The sequence below is a fragment of the Propithecus coquereli genome, unplaced genomic scaffold (assembly GCF_000956105.1).
Source record: "Propithecus coquereli isolate 6110/MARCELLA unplaced genomic scaffold, Pcoq_1.0 Scaffold825, whole genome shotgun sequence".
Classification (NCBI taxonomy): Eukaryota; Metazoa; Chordata; class Mammalia; order Primates; family Indriidae; genus Propithecus; species Propithecus coquereli.
The window spans coordinates 499,859-516,919 of record NW_012154452.1 but is presented as its reverse complement, the minus strand read 5'-3'; the positions used below and the strand labels follow the sequence as shown (position 1 = coordinate 516,919).

Sequence of the window (17,061 nt, the reverse complement as noted above, 5' to 3'; positions counted from 1 at the left end):
GGGGGCGTGCGGGGGTGGAGATATGAACGGACATTTCACTAAAGAAGGTAAAAGGAATTTCAAATTTAAATCACAATGAGATACCACTACACATCTACCAAAATGGCTAAAAAAACTTAAAAAAATACTAATACCAAGCATTGGTAAGGATGTAAAACAAATGGCTGTATTGCTGGTGAGAAAGCCAAATAGTACAGCCACTTAGGTTATTATTCACTTTTTTTTTTTTTTTTTTTTTGAGACAGAGTCTCACTGTGTTGCCCAAGCTAGAGTGGCACGGCATCAGCCTAGCTCACAGTAACCTCAAACTCCTGGGCTTAAGTGATCCTTCTGCCTCAGCCTCCTGAGTAGTTTGGGTCTACAGGCGCTCGCCACCACACCCGGCTAATTTTTTGTTTCTATTTTTAGTTGCCTGGCTAATTTTTTCTTTTTTTTTTTTTTTTTTCCTAATTTTTTCTACTCTTAATAGAGATAGGGTCTTGCTCTTGCTCAAGCTAGTCTCAAACTCCTGACCTCAAGCGATCCTTCCACCTTGGCCTCCCCAGCTTTTTGTAAAATTAAACATACATTTACTATAGATCCAGCAATCCCACCTCCTGACTATTTGTCCAAGAAAATGAAACCTTATGTCCACACTAAGACTTGTATTCCGACGTTCGTAGTAGCTCTATTTGTAACAGCTAAAAACTGGAAAACACATAAATATTGCTCAATTGGTAAATGGATAAATGAATTGCCACATATATTGCCATTATAGTTATCGTGTACATATACATACTCAGCAATAAAGAGAACATTACTCCTGATACACACAACAGTGTGAATGAATCTCAGAGAAATGGGCTTAGTAAAAGAAGGTTGATACAATATACCATATGGTTTCAATTATATATGAATTATATGAAATTCTAGAAAAGACAAAACTATATTGATACAAAGCAGATGACTAACATCTTACTTCAGGCTTACCCCTAAGATTGAGAACAAGACAAAGATGCCTACTCAACATGGTACTGAAGGCACTAGCCATTACAATAAAACAAGAACAAGAAAAGGCACTCTGATTGAAAGGAAAAAACAAAAATGTCTTTATTCACAGACAACATGATCGTCTATGTATACAATTCTTTTTTTTTTTTTAGACTAGTCAAGTGCAGTAGTGAGGAGGGGGGTTAAGTAGTAGAACAAGGAGTTCAATCTGTAACTGACTGAACAATCAAGTGAGATAACTCACTACCTTCGGACCAGCCTATGTATACAATTCTAAGCAAACTACATAAGAGCTACTAAAATAAATTAGTTTAGCAAGGTTACAAAATATTAGGTAAATACAGAAAAATCAATTGTATTTCTATATACTAGTGACAAATTATTGGAAATCGAAAATTTAAAAATATTATTCATAATCACATTAAAAATATGGAATTTAGTAACAATTTTGACAAAAGCTTTACAAGATCTATACACTGATAGATAACTACAAAACACTGCTAAGAGAAATTAAAGATAACCGAAATAAATGGAGAAACATATAACATGCTCATGGAATGGAAAGTTTAATATTGTTAAGACGTCGAATTCTCTCCAAGTTCATCAACTGATTCAATGCCATCATAATCAAAATACCAACAGAGATTTTACCAAAATCAACCAACTGATTCTAACAATTATATGGAAGTGCAAAGGACCTAGAATACCCAAAACAATCTTGAAAAAGAATAAAGTTGGAAGACCTACTGTATTTGACTTCAAGACTTCAATAATCTAGACAGTATGGCACTTAAGACAGATGTTGATACAGACATATAGACATACCACAAATATATTATATGGAACAGAAGAGAGTCCCAAAATAGACCTACACATATATGGTTAAATGATTTAACAAAAATGCCAAGTCAATTCCATGAATAACGTATAATCTTTTCAAAAAAGTGATGCTGAAAAATTTGATAGCCATATGCCAAAATATGAATCTCAACCCTTATCTCACACCATATAAAATTAACTCAAATAAATCACAGACCTAAATTTAAAAACACTGTAAAACTCATAGAAGAAAACATAAGAGAAAATCTTAATGACCTTGGGGTTTGACAACATTTATTAAATGCAACACAAAAAGCATGAACAAGAAAAAAACAAAAAAATCAGTAAGTTCAACTCGAATAACATGAAAAACTTTTGCTCTTCCAAAAACACTATCATGAAAATGAGAAGACAGGCCAGAGACTGAAACTATCCACAAAACATATCCAAAGAGTTTCATAAAGAAGAAAGAACTTTTACACTCCAGTAAGAAAAGAAACAACCTGGCCAAGCACAGTGGCTCACACCTGTAATCCCAGCACCTTGGGAGGCCAAGGCGGGAGAATCACACTTGAGGCCAGGAGTTCCGGCCCAGCTGGACAACATAGCAAGACTCCATCTCTACAAAAAAAATTGAAGGGAAAAAAAAAATCCATAGTAAGATAGCGTTATATACACACTATAACGAATAACATTGAAAAGACTGCCCATACCAGGTACTAGTGAGGATGTAGAACCATTAGAACTATCTATCAAACACTGCTGGGAGAAATATAAAATGGTACAATCACTTTGAGAAACAGTGGGCAGTTTCTTTAAATTTTTAAATACTTAGCATATCACCCAGCCATTCTGTTCCTGGGTTCTACCCAAAAGAAATACAAGCATATGTCCACAAAAGGCCCTACATGCTAATGTGCAGAAAAGCTCCTTTTCTGATAACTAGAAACAACCCAAATATGCATCAACAGGTAAATGGACAAATTATGACATACCCATACAGTGGAATAGTACTAAACAAAAATTAAAAGATAAACTATTGACACATACAACATAGATGAATCTCAAAATAACTATACTTAAAGCCAGCCTCCCCCATTAAAAAAAAAGTACATATTGTATAATTCCATTTATATTAAAATTCTAAAAACTGCAAGCTAATCTTTAGTAATCCAATGCTACCAGTTTGACACCTTAAATGGTTTGGGTTTTTTTTTTAATATGTTATATATTTTTTTATTTATGTTAGAAAGGGAAAAAAGGCATTAGAAGAACACATGAAAGGGCTTTTTTAATTTATCAATTCAAAATGTTTGATATCACAATATATTACCCAGGGATTAGGGAAATAGGCATTTCTATACACTGCTGGTAGATTTGTAAATTCATACAACCACTACCCGGAGTAAGTTGCACTATCTTTTTACATTCATACGCTTTGCCCCAGCTTTCCAATTCCAGAAATATATTATATACTTTATAACAAAACATTGGAACAGTGAAATACATGAGAATATTTACTTACAGTTTTCAGTAATACGAAGCTGGATAAATATGACATATCCACACAATGGAATACACTGTAATCACTAGAAATTTCTAGGCAGCTATAAATCATATAGACATGAAATCATCTCCAAGATCATTTAAAAAGTACAGTCCAGAACAGGGCTCCTAAGTGCCAGTTATACAGGTATATTCATTTTATGAAAATTTATCAGGCTAGGCCAGGTGCGGTGACTCATGCCTGTAATCCTAGCACTCTGGGAGGCCGGGCGGGTGGATTGCTTGAGCTCAGAAGTTCGAGACCAGCCTGAGCAAGAGCGAGACCCTGTCTCTATTAAAAATAGAAAGAAATTAGCTGGACAACTAAAACGTACATATATATAGAAAAAATTAGCCGGGCATGGTGGCACATGCCTGTAATCCCAGCTACTCGGGAGGCTGAGGCAGAATGATTGCTTGAGCCCAGGAGTTTGAGGTTGCTGCGAGCTAGGCTGACGCCACGGCACTCTAGCCCAGGCAACAGAGTGAGACTCTGTCTCAAAAAAAAAAAAAAAAAAGAAAAAGAAAATTGATCAGGCTATATTTGTACACTTCTGTGAACATATGCTATCCATCAATATAAAGTTTACCAAAAATGTGGGAGAAATGCATTAAACTTAAATGCCTTTAAGTATATGCATGTATATATGCCTAGATTAGGGTAACAATGGTTGCCTCTGGGCAGGGGAGGTAGCTAGGAGACAGATGAGGAAGGCTGACTTACTTTCCACTGTATATATACTCTTGGAACCTTCTGAATTTGCCCCATGTGCACCTGTTAATTATTTCAGAAAATACTTTTTAACTGAGACCATTTGCAACTACAAGTCTGTATGAGTCAAGATTTTATTAATGTAGAAATAAACTAGAAGTACAGATGGGAAAAAGTTTAAAAACCCAGACTACTAAATGATATAATGTACATTAATCATACTGTCCAGGCACACAGGCACTGAAATAGCTTTTATTATCAATATTATCAAATCAGTAAATGGTAGCTTTTCTATGGTACACTCAGACAATGGAATATTATGCAGCACTAAAAAGAAATGAGCTATCAACCCATGAAGAGACATGAAGGAAACTTAAACACATATTACTAAGTGAAACAAGCCAATCTGAAAAGACTACCTACTGTATGATCCTAACTACCATGACATCCTGAAAAAGGCAAAACTCTGAAGACAATAAAAAGATCAGTGGTTGCCAGGGGTTAGTGGAGAAGAAAGGATAAACAGGCAGAGCAGGGGAAGGGGGGAAGAGGGGATGGGCGAAAACCTACTTAATGGTTACAATGAATACTATTTGGGTGATGGGCACAGTTACAGCCCTGATTCAAGCATTACAAACATGATCCATGTAACCAAAAACATCTGTACCACTGTAATATTTTGAAATTAAAAAAAAAAAAAACAGGCAGAACACAGAGGACTTTTAAGGCAGTGAAACTACTACTCTGTATGAACTATAATAGTATATACATGTCATTATAAATTTTTCCAAACCCATATAATACACAAAATCAAGAGTGAACCCTAATGTAAACCATAGACTCTGGGGTATAATCATGTGCCAATGTAGGATCATGGATTGTAACAAATGTACCACAGTTGTGGGTGATGTTGATAATGGGGGAGGCCATGCATGTGTTGGGGCAGCGAGTACATGGAAAATCTTTGTACCCTCTGTTCAATATTGTTGTGAACCTAAAACAGCCCTAAAAAAATAAAGTATTAAAAAATTAAATAAATGGCAGCTTTTATCTTGTATACCCAAGAATATGAACCAAAATATAAATCAGAACATAGGGAAGAGAATCTTAATGGGGGTAAGAAAGTGGAAGGAAGAGCAAGGGAGACTTAATAGCAACTTAAGTATGAAATAAATAGACAGAATTAAGGAGATGATGGTGGAAATGAGGATCAAAGTGAGATTATGGAAGTCTTCGGGAGTTCCAAGAGAATTTTAGTTTCAAAGTCTTAGACACCCAGGATGCTTAAGTAAAAGACCAAGTAGGTCTTATTTAGAAATATTCTCATATGCAAATCAGAGCTAATGTTCATCAAAGAAAAAACAGCAATTAACTCCACCTAAACAAGAGGATGCCACAGAATGCAAGTTTGCTGAGACTCCAGGAATAAATTTTTTATTAAAAAAAAAAATAAAAACAAAGTCTTAGACAATGAAAAACAATGAAAGGTTTCAAACCTTCAAGCCGTCAAGCACATGAAAGGATAAGTTTTTAAAAGATAAATAACAAACAGGCACTTTCATGAACAATAAAATATAAATTTAGTATAACCTCTTTGTAGGCAACTGAAAAAGAGCCATTAAAAATTTAAATACACATTTCCTTTGATTCAGAAATTTCACTTCCAAGATTTTCATACTAAGATATATCCACTGGCACACAAATTTACATATAGTTCACTGCAGCATCATTCAAAATAGTAAGACTGGAAACAGCAATGAGGAACTCATTAAATAAATTATATGAAGTCCATCCATTCATAGAATGAAATGGTATACAGCCTTTTAAAAATATGTATAGAAGCTCCTTCAAGTTCTTTCATTAAGTGAAAATAGTGGCATCCTATCATGCTCCCTTTTGTTAATTAAAAATAAAGAGGGAGGAGAGAATAGGGAAAATGAAATGGAAAAGAGAAAGATACACGAACATGTGTAAAGAATGTAAAGACTACAACAGTAGTAGCCTTTGGGAAGGGTAGCTATAAAGATCAAAAACCTTACAGCTACTCCTCCAAAAAACCAAAGACCTTACTTTTTCACAGTAAGCCTTTTTGTACTTAGACTTTACCATGTGTGTGTCTTCTTTTCAATTTAAAAAACGTTAACTTACAATTTTTTTTTACTATAAGCAGTACAGAATAAAAGATATGGGAAAGAGATTAGAAGTACCAATTAATTCCCTTTAGATCTATTCTACCCTTCTCCATGAAGTATTCCCTAACAACACCAGTTGAAAATGACCTTTCTTCCTCTGAACATCTGAACCACTTATTCATGTTGATGCAACTATGTTTTTTCAATTATATTCATTTCTCAACTAGATTATAAGCTCCTAGATCACAAAGGGATTTTAATACCCATAATTCTGAGCACAATTCTTTGAAAAACAGTGGTGCCGAATAAAAATTTTTAAGCAACCTAAAGAAGGAATGCTCAGTCCTGGAGCAACTGGGAAAACAAAATGTACTCTAAGGCCCAGGCATGATTTATCTAGACAACTCTATGAGGGAAACATAGGTCCTGAGCAAATCCTGAGGATTCTTTAATGTTATCTCAACTACCAGGTAGCAAAACTGACTTAAGAGTTGAATTCCAGAAACTTTCACATCCAAACACTAAGCATTTTGGGGGGCCTAAAATGAATATAATTGACAAAATAGAGGATTTTAAAAGCTTATAAAAGAATTGCTCCCTACCTTCAAGGAATAGACAATTTGAATTTGCCCTATCAATAAATACTAACTCATATGCATGTGAACAGATAATTAAGAATCATATCAGGAAATAATTACATTTTCAGTTGTGGTGGTCTAGTAAATTTACTGATATGAGATAGGATATGAGATGTGCCCTTAATAACTAGACTAGATAACAAGGGAAAAGAGGCAGAAAAAATTAGCGTGACTGAAACAAGGGGAAATAAAAGTCTGAAAGATTGATAAAAAGACTGATGAGAAATGAATATTAGGTTAAAGAATATGGACTGTATTCTGCAGATTTTTAAGTAAAAATATAATCAAAATGGTTTCTAACAAGATTAAAACTGGCAGAAATACAGAGAGGACCAGAAAACGGGTAGAGACTAATTTGAAAGCTATTACAATAATCCAGAAATAAAGGGCCTCAACTAGAGTTTTAGGAATTGGAATCAAAATATATTTAAGAAAAATGTATCAATAGGATTCATAAAAATAAAACCAGTTTATTCAATACCATCACTCACTTAGCATTCACTGAATATTTACATGATCAAGTCTTGTAATGTCGTACTCCTGTGCCTTGCTAACAATTCCCACATATTAGAAATGCACTCTCTCCATATTTAAAACCTTATTCTTCAAAGTGCTGCACCCTGACCACCTGGCCAGTAGTCCCTTTTCCCCTCTGAACTTCTCTTGATCTCTATGGGCAAAACCGACTTACCAGAGATCGCCTTGCACTGAAGTGATGCGAGTACCTGATGGATTGTGTGCACTTGGAGGTCAAAACCTTGTTAACTCTCACAGTGCCTTAAATAATAAAAACTTAATAAACACTGATTAAGTATGTGCATATACGAGAGAATGGGCCACAGCCAAACAGTAGTAAATTAAAGACAATTGAAGTTTAAGGCCTCATGATTAAGAGAATGGTAGTATGAAAATTCAGTTTTTGAAAAAAAAAGTTATACACAGGAGCTACATTGTAATTTAGGGCAAAGGAAAGGTACTGGAGATTCCTGGGTAAATTCCCCACTGCAGGTTCACCTAATTTGGCAACCCACACACCTGAGGTTTCCACCATTCTAGATGTCGTTAAGTACTTTCAAAGTAGCCTTCCTGAATTCCATTTTACTGATTCCTGATAAAATTATTATTTTGGCGTTTTTTTGTTTGTTTGTTTTGTTTTTAAGAGACAGGGTCTCACTATGTTGCCCTGGCTGGAGTGCAGTGGCCCAATCATAGCTCACTGCAACCTCAAACTCCTGGGCTCAAGGGATACTCCCACCTCAGTCTCCTGAGTAGCTAGGATTACAGGGGCAGGACACTATATCCAGGGGTGGGGTGTGGGTGGGGGTGTGGGTGTGGGGGTGTGTGTGTGTTTTGTCTGGGTCTCACTATATTGCCCAGACTGGTCTCCCAAAGTGCTGGGATTATAGGCCTCAGAAAACCAAGCCCAGCCCTGTCTTATTATATGAAGAAAATACCACTGACCCTCCAACAGATAAAAGATGTGTGGAATTATTGTTCTCACCGGTGGACACAGATTTTCCAAGATGCAGCCAAATACTTGCTCTAACAGAAGCAGAGACAACTATCTCAGCTGAGATAAAGGTATTGTGATAAAACACAGCTAATACCAAGCAGGTAAAAGAGGAAAGGATGGAGCAGAGGGTGTGTAGACTAAAAGTAATTTGAAGAGAATACTGAGTAATCCCTATAACATTTTCAAATTTGCCAAATTTCAATCTGAAACCAAATTAAGCTGATATAGCTACTCTACAGGATGACTTAAACTCAATAATCCATTTCACTGATGACAGCTTTAACGAGAGTCAAGAAAAATACTTATTTTCTTACATGAGAAAGGGCTGAAAATTCTCTCACATAAACACACTTTACCCACTTATATCATATACTGAAGTCAGTAATTCAAAATCATCCTGTTCCCAAATTCTTTATGATGAGTCAGCACTAAAAGCTGCATCCACACACCATCAGCTGATATAAAGAGCTTAATTCATTTAATGTTTGATCAATAATTTTGTTTGTTTGTTTTGAGACAGAGTCTCTGTCTGTTGCCCAGGCTAGAGTGCCATGGCATCAGCCTAGATCACTGCAACCTCTTGTGGGCTCAAGCGATCCTCCTGCCTCAGCCTCCCAAGTAGCTAAGACTACAGGCCTGTGCCACCACGCCCAGCTAATTTTTTCTATTTTTGGTAGAGACGGGGTCTCAACTCTTGCTCAGGCTGGTCTCGAACTCCTGAGCTGAAGCAATCCTCCCACTTTGGCCTCCTAGGTGGCTAGGACTACAGGCCTGATCAATAAGATTTAAATAAAAGATCATTCTACCTATCTATATAATGCCTTAAGTTTACAGAATTTTCTAACGTAAGGAACCCAGTAAGATCACACAGTGCACCCCTTTGTTTTATAAATTTAAAAACAGACCTAGAGATTGATTTGTCCAAAGCTTACAGTATAAGCTTACAAATTATTCTCAACTCTTCACTGATAAGCATGCTTTTCAAAGTAACAACCTAACAAATTATAATTTATCAGGTACCAAAAGGGAAAAAAATTTAAGGTTTTCACATGTAGATTTTTTTAATCAAAGTTTTGTTTTGAAACAGGATATGATCATGGTGCTCTTTCCACCAAGGGCAATTAGCTTTCATTTATAAAAATGTCAATTTACGACATTTAGATTATGATAAACATTTGTTCTCAAAGTAAAAATAATTTGGTTTTAGATTTCATTTAAACAGAAGAGCAAAGAATATTTACTCTGCAAGTCCCCTCTTTTTGTTGTTAAAACTCTTTCTTCCCCCTCCCCATGCTTTCTCCTCTTTTGTACTGAAGTTCTCAAATGCATGAGATGGAGGAACAATACCACAATACAACTGCAGGCTTCCTGCCTACTAGTCAGTCATTATTCTTAAGACTTGAGAACTTTCAAAACACTGCTTGGGTTGCTTTGAAATTCCTTCTTTGAGATTTTCCCTCCTTCATGGAACATCTATTTAAAAGAATGACTTCAAAAATGTCTTGATGTACCCAATCAAAATTCTCTAAGCAAACTAAAAATGCCAGTCTTAGATATGAAGGTGGGATGTAAATGCTTGAAGTTGGGAAAACACTAATCTAAAAGTACAGGACAGAAAGAAGTATACTTCTGGCTAAGAACAGTCTTTTTCTCATATGTATAAATTAAGCCTGTTTCTAAAAAATTCCATATTATATGAACAGTATCTCGAAGTTAAAGACGGCAATATTAGTGTCACTTTTTACAATACCATTTAGAGAACTAAAGGTCTCAAACTATACTGAGCTCAAACTATAGTGAGCTGAAAAGAGCTAAGTCAATTATTACTGATTTTAAGAAACTTTCATACTAAAATGAAGCATATTCATTTATTTTAAAAAGCTGTTGGGGACAGAAAAAATTACCAGCACCAGTCACCTGAAAACCTGGGGAATTTCCCATTTCCTCCAGCCACACTTTGATGGTGGTAATACTTACTAATAAACTTATTAGGTAGTTGAGATAAACCAATGGAGCTACTCAAGACATGGTGGGGAGGTAGACAATAAATTATCTGCCTAGCTCAACAGGGGCAAAAGCATTAAAAATAGAAGGTTTATGAAAAACATGTCAAACTATTACAATAACTAGAAAATTTTACAAAACTTCTAACACCTCTAACAAAAACAAAAAAACTAATTTATGTTAAACAATATTTAATAAAGCCTAATCCCAGTACAACAAAATAATTTAGCTAGTCCCCTGGAGTTTGTTATAATGGGATTTAACCTGTACACTCAACATTCAATTAACCATAAGGCTTATCCTAATTGAGGATTATGCTGACTTCTGCAGTCCTTTCCCATCTATCCATCTACCACTCCAACTCAGCTGCCACAGCTACCAAAAGCAAAGCCCCAGGGAGCAGATTATCCATTACTATGTGATACCCAGGCCAATATATTTCAATCATATGTGGATAATCAAGAGTTAAATTAGTAATCTAGTCAGCCCGGTTTCCAAAAAGTAAAGCTTCATAAACCCTCATAGCCTCTAACCAGTGAAATTAAACATTTCAATAGAATACCTTCACAGGAATACCTTCAAAAAAAGTCACACCCTTTCCTAGATCAATAAAAAAAATTAACAGAAAAGAAAAAACAGGACACAGCAGTTCCTGACCAAAAAAAAAGGAAAGAAGCCAAACAAAAGACACTAGTCCATTTGCTCTTAGACTATCCTTCTGAATAGGTTAAACCTGTTTGCCAGTTATGTCAGACTTCTTTCCTTTGCCTCTAGGCCACAAAGTTTACTAAACAGTTAAATAAACCTTTATTACTGCCCCTACTGTAAATTGACCTAGGCCAGCAGTACCTACCAAACTGAGTTAATGCTGACAAAGTTGGATACTGGCAGTATGTAGTCTAAGAAGATTATCCAGTTTGTGAATAAATCAGCCTTCTAAACACTGCAGGTCTTCCTTTCTACTCCTGCTGTGCATCTTGTGGCCATTTTCCTGTTCATTTAACAACTCTCTACCAGAAAGCAGGAAAGGGAAAGGCGACTAAATTCAAGTCAATTCCATTATTTGTTAGGGAGCTGAAAATACGATTAAGCTGTGGATAAATTGCATCCATAACCTAAAATCATCTCCCAGAAGCCCTCTCAGAAAAACAATGAACCAAATGGATTTACCCAGTAAAAAACGGTAACAAACTGATGGAATAAGCCTTACTACAACAAAGCCTCTCCTCCACCTTAACTGTGAAATGTTCATTTTGTAATCCCCTCCCCCACACCAAAAAGCACTCATAAAATGAGAGAAAATGCCTACGTTTTACTGCAGCACTCAATCTCAAAGCTATCCCTAAGAATCTAAACTTTAAGTCACCTTTTTCTTCCAATCTGTTGTAGTATGAGAAAAAAGGGGAAAAAGTTAACATACATTTCCAAAACTAATTTTCTGCTCCCAGACCTTTAACCACTCAAAAATGCAAAAAAGAAACAGTTATAACACGGATTCAAACCAAACTGGTACAGGTTAATCTCTGGTCTAACGCACTAGAAACTACAGTACCTCTTCAATCATGATCAACTCTTGTTTTTCTAGTCCTAGGTAGCCTTAACAGAGTAACAATTGTATTAAATTGTGGCTTATTTGCTGTATATACAAACAGCCACTGGAGGCTATACTCATTCTAAACTTGCAACAAATTAAAAGTTTTCAGAACTCCACATCCTCTGGCCAAGGTTTGAAATTACATCTTAAAAAAATGCAAAAATAAACCCTAGAGCCATTTATTTTAACAACCAATTAGGGATAGGACAATAGTAGGGTAGTAGGGTTTCTTTTTTAATTTTACCCTGTTCAAACTATAAAGATATTTTTAAATGACTCCTCAATAACATAATAGTCTTCAAGTTAAAAGGAATTATTCTAGAATCATACTGCTAATGCACAAAAGACTAAACTCAAAAAAGACACAAACATAACTTTTTAATCTTTAATGTTTCTGACATAGCAAGGAAGCGTATTCAAAAGACATTAATGTCAAGATATTAATAAGCAACCATTTTAAGAACTATTTTATTTACATATCTCCTAGAAAAAGGGTCCAGACTTCAACAGTACATTCACTCCTTACTGGATTCTAATTTATTTGCTTAAGAGGTAAGGAGGGGTGCTTTATAAAAATAATTTTTATACAAGGGAGAAAATGCACAGTATAATCATTTTCAAAATATAGTGAAATTATTTAATATAATCTCTAATAACCTAGCTATAATATCACTGAATTTTTTTAAGTAATTGCTAGTGTTAGCAAATTTTAAAAACAACTATTCTAAAACAGAAAAAGAGAAATCTTGTTAATTATGCTTAAGTTGTTTTGCATTTTCAGAGCCTCTGTAGTTAAACATTTTATGGTATCCTGTGAGCTCAATGAAACTCAATGAAAAAAAAAATTTCTTATAACTACTCCAGAAACATTACAGCCTCCCCACTTAGTCCACAATCCCCACCTCTAAAATGCACTCCCATATGCCAAAAGCTAGTATATGCCTTTTTTTAATGCTGATTGGACAATTAAGTCATTTCTATCTATACATAAAATACTCCTATAATTTAGGATCACAGGCAATTTAGGTTACTGCTCATTTAAATGCAGAACCTGAAGCAACCTCCAGTGACAGGAGCTATAGTGTTCAATATCATTTTACATGTTACAAGCAGGGGCTTCGTTTTACATACAAACAATGAACCCTGGCAGGCTTCATCCTAAAGCCCTACAGATTGTTACTTCTTCAATGGTGTTAGCAGGTAAGGCAACATATGTAATAAGTTCAGAAGAGCTTTTCTAACAGCTATCAACATTTTTTTAAAGACTGTAAAAAGAAAACAGTATTCTCACCACATTTTCCCTTTCTTATGTTCATTTTATTTCCCTGTTTTTGGTATCCAGCAGGGGTGGTTTCAGATGAAAAATCTTAAAATAATTATTCCAAAGACCAAGGATACTCTAAAATCCTTGTCTCAGAGGAGGGGGAACTGCAGGTTTGCGGTGGAAGACATTCACTTTTCAGTGTTTTTGTACCTTTCCAGTTGGGTATCATGGAGTAAAACCTTTTTTTCTTTTTTTTCTTTTTTTTTTTTGAGACCGAGCCTTGCTCTGTCGCCCTGGCTAGAGTGCAGTGGCGTCATCGTAGTTTACTGCAACCTCAAACTCCTGGGCTCAAACGATCCTCCTGCCCCAGCCTCCCGAGTAGCTAGGACCAGAGGCGCACGCCAAGACGCCAGGCTAATTTTTCTATTTTTAGTAAAGACGGGGTCTCAGCTCTAGCTCAGGCTGGTCTGGAACTCTAAAGCTCAAGAGATCCTTCCGCCTCGGCCTCCCAGAGTGCTAGGATTACAGGCGTGAGCCACAGCGCACAGCCAGCACCTACTCTAAATAAACGAACAATAATTTAAAATTTTTTCAAGAACTGTTCAGGGACTTACAGGTTTCCATTAACATTTTAGTTTATGTAGCATTTGCTGAAGACCTATGATTTTTTTTCCCCCAATCACCTTCTAAACAACCCCCTGCAACAAATACTGAAGCTTTCTTGCAGCCACATATCAGTTAGGTGGATTTGAGGCCAGGCATTGAAATAAAGGAGATGCAGCAATCTCACTACTACTACCATTCTCACTCATCTCACTCAACTGCATTTAAAACCACTGCAGCAAGACAGCTGGTACTCGCCTTCCTGTTTCTTTACCGTACAGGCTTAATAACAAAAACAGGTTGGCTTTGAAGCGCTGCTCAAAAACTGCAAAAAGGAAGTCTTCACATTTGGGAGTAAAAAAAAGTTTCGACTTCGAAAAAACCTCATACCCTCCGAGTCATTCTATTTGGGAATCCCGAACTCCTACTGCTAGTAAGATTTCGAGACGATGCTCTCTCTCTCTCTCACAACTGCTCTTTTGGTTAACTTTTCCACCCTGGATGCCCTCAAACTGCCTAGGAAGCAACGCAGTCTCCCAACGACTCATGGCTAGTTTTTTAAGGCATGCACAAGACAGTCTACTTAAATCTTTACAAATTGAATCAACGTACGTTAAGAAAATCAGAGACGGGGAAGGAAAAAAAAGTAATAATAAAGACGGCCAAATCCCAAATTTAATCCACCAACTTCCCACTTGTCATTTCCCAGTCTTCACACAGAGGTAGTAAAATGCCTTTTTACTGAGAAAACTGCTAAGAACCTACCCGAGCCCAAAATGAAAATTCCGCAGATAATCTGAGTTAAAATGTTTTTTAAATGCCCAAGTGCAGAAGGAAACACAGCAACAAGATCCAACCCGATTCTGAGTGCGGTCTGAAGGCTGGGGAGGGGTCTGCGCGGCTGCCCCCCAGTGATTCCCACTAACTGCGAAGGACCCAGGACAGCGGGAGGACGACCCGGGGAGCTTTCAAAAGCAGCTCCAAGGGCTGGGGGAGGCAGAGAAAGATAAAACTTTAGGGACAGGAGGGGAAAGCGGGCCCCTGCAGTGCCCCCCAAACTCCCTGGGTGACCCCCTCCGCGCAGGGACCTTCTTAGGTCCCCAAGCTGGTTGCCGCCCAGCCTCGACTCCCCTCCTCCGGCCGCGGTCCGCCCCTAGCCTGCGGGGAAGCGGCGCGGCCCCAACACCCCGAAACTGCTCAGGGCACCCCCTCCCGATGCGCCCCTCAGCGCCTCCGCGGAGCCGAAGCTACCGGCTCGCGGCAGCCGAAGGAACTCGCCCTCTTCCCTCCGCCTCGCACTCCACCCCCTTGCCCGCCGCCGCCGCCGCCTCCTTTATCTTCACTCACCGCCCGCCGCCATTTTCCTCGCAGCTCAGCTTTAAATCGGAAACTCGCCGCTCAGCGCTCAGCCCGCAGCCGCCGCCGCCGCCACCACCGTCTCAGCCGCGGCCGCCGCCGTCGCTGTAGAGGAGCTGAGGCGGCAGCGGCTGGAGCCACGGCGCGGGGGCCTCTGGGATATGTAGTCCCGCGGCCACGCCCAGCACTACCGGTCCCAGGGGGCCTTGCGCGGCCGGCCCTGGCATCCAGCGCCCCCACCCCGGCTTCCGCGGCGGAGGGCGTGGCCACGGTGGGACCCTCCGGACGCTTTAGCTCCCCATCATCTGCTAGCTGCCGCGGGGTCGGAGGAACCGGAATGCAGTTCTCGCTCTGCCCTTAATTATTTTCACACTTGCCTTCGTCCAGTAATAGCTAACATTTATGGAGCGTTTATTGTATGCCAAGCACGGACCCTCAAAACAAGCATCCCTCAGGGACCGTTTATCCTCATTTTTAGGATGAGCAAACTGAGGCACTAGGTCAGAAGCCACGAGGCTGTTCGTTAGATGCTAAAGTCACTGGGTGGAAGGTTGTTGGACAACAGTATATTCATTCCGGAGGTATCTTCCCACGGAGTATTTATTACAACAGAGAACAGCTTGCTTTATAATGGGGAGATCTGGCAGACACCGCTACCTTAACAAATAATGGATCAAATTGTCATTATGTGTCTCCCGATATGATGCAATGGAGAAATCATAATGCTACTAATGTCATATTCTTGCCAAAAGAAAAAAAAAGCTAACCTGAATCATGAAAAAATAATTAGACAAAACCAGAATGTGGGACCTTCTACCAAACGACCAGCCTGGACGCTTAAAAATATCATGGCATGGGCTGGTCCGATGGTAGCAGGTTATCAGAACTTACTAACATTTAGTGTCACTAAAGTTGGTATTCAACCCCCACTGCTAAATTTGACTGGCTTTAAAAAAAAAAAAAAAAAAGAAAAAAAAATATGGCATGAAAGAAGGGGAAACCAAATGCAGCAGGTTAGACTTGATTGCATCTAGGATAATTTCTTTTGTTACGTAAAAAGAATTTTGGGGGAATTTTAATATGGACAGTATATTAGATAATAATATTGAATCAGTATTAAATGTGTTCAATATGAATAAAATAAAATAATCTGACCACTTACTAGTTCCACTATCACCACTATCATTTCCCACCCAGACTATTACAGTAGCCTCCTCACTGCTCTCCCTGCTTCCACCCTTTCTCCTTAGAGTCTGTTCTCAACACAGCAGCCACAGGGATCCCGATAAAAAAAACCAAGTCAGTTTATATCTCCCCTCCAAAATCCTTGCAGTAACCTGCAAAGCCCCACACAACCTGTCTCTTGCACTCCCCTTCCCTCTCTGAGCTCATCACCCACTTCCCATGCATTTACTTGCATAGTCCAGATACACAGGCCTCAGAGACCTTGCACTTGTGATTTCCACTGCCTAGAACACTTTTTTCCCAAAAAATCCAATAGCTCACTCCCTCATCTCCCCATGGACATTGTCCAAAGGCACTTTGTCAGTGAGGCTTTCCTTAATTGCTCTAAGTTCCCGCCCACTCTGATTTCAGCTTCCTTTTCCCCTCTTCCTTGCTTCATTTCTCTTCAAAGCACTTTTTATCATTGGAAACACCATATTTTCTTTTTACTTATATATTTATTACCTCCTTTCCTCACATGAATGAAAGCTCCATGAAGGTAAGGTCTTGTCTCTTTTGTTCCCTGATGCATCCTCAGCACCCACTACAGAGCTCACCGATAGTACGTGTCAGTCAATATATGCTGCATGGTTGGATTCACTCCTTCACCAAACAACAAATAATAAATACTATGTTAGATGCTGAGAATCCAGAGATGAAATATTCA

The 17,061-nt window shown here is 38.0% G+C and overlaps 1 protein-coding gene across 1 annotated transcript in view; it reads right to left on the bottom strand.

Annotated features, from left to right (window-relative positions):
* The window catches only part of NCOA3 (nuclear receptor coactivator 3), a 136,510-nt gene extending 121,287 nt beyond the window's left edge, over positions 1-15,223 (bottom strand). The window contains exon 1 of the mRNA XM_012663714.1: positions 15,162-15,223. The gene's annotated coding sequence lies outside the window, so the exon portion shown is untranslated. The remainder of the gene's footprint in view (positions 1-15,161) is intronic.
* Between the last annotated feature and the right edge of the window lie 1,838 nt (positions 15,224-17,061).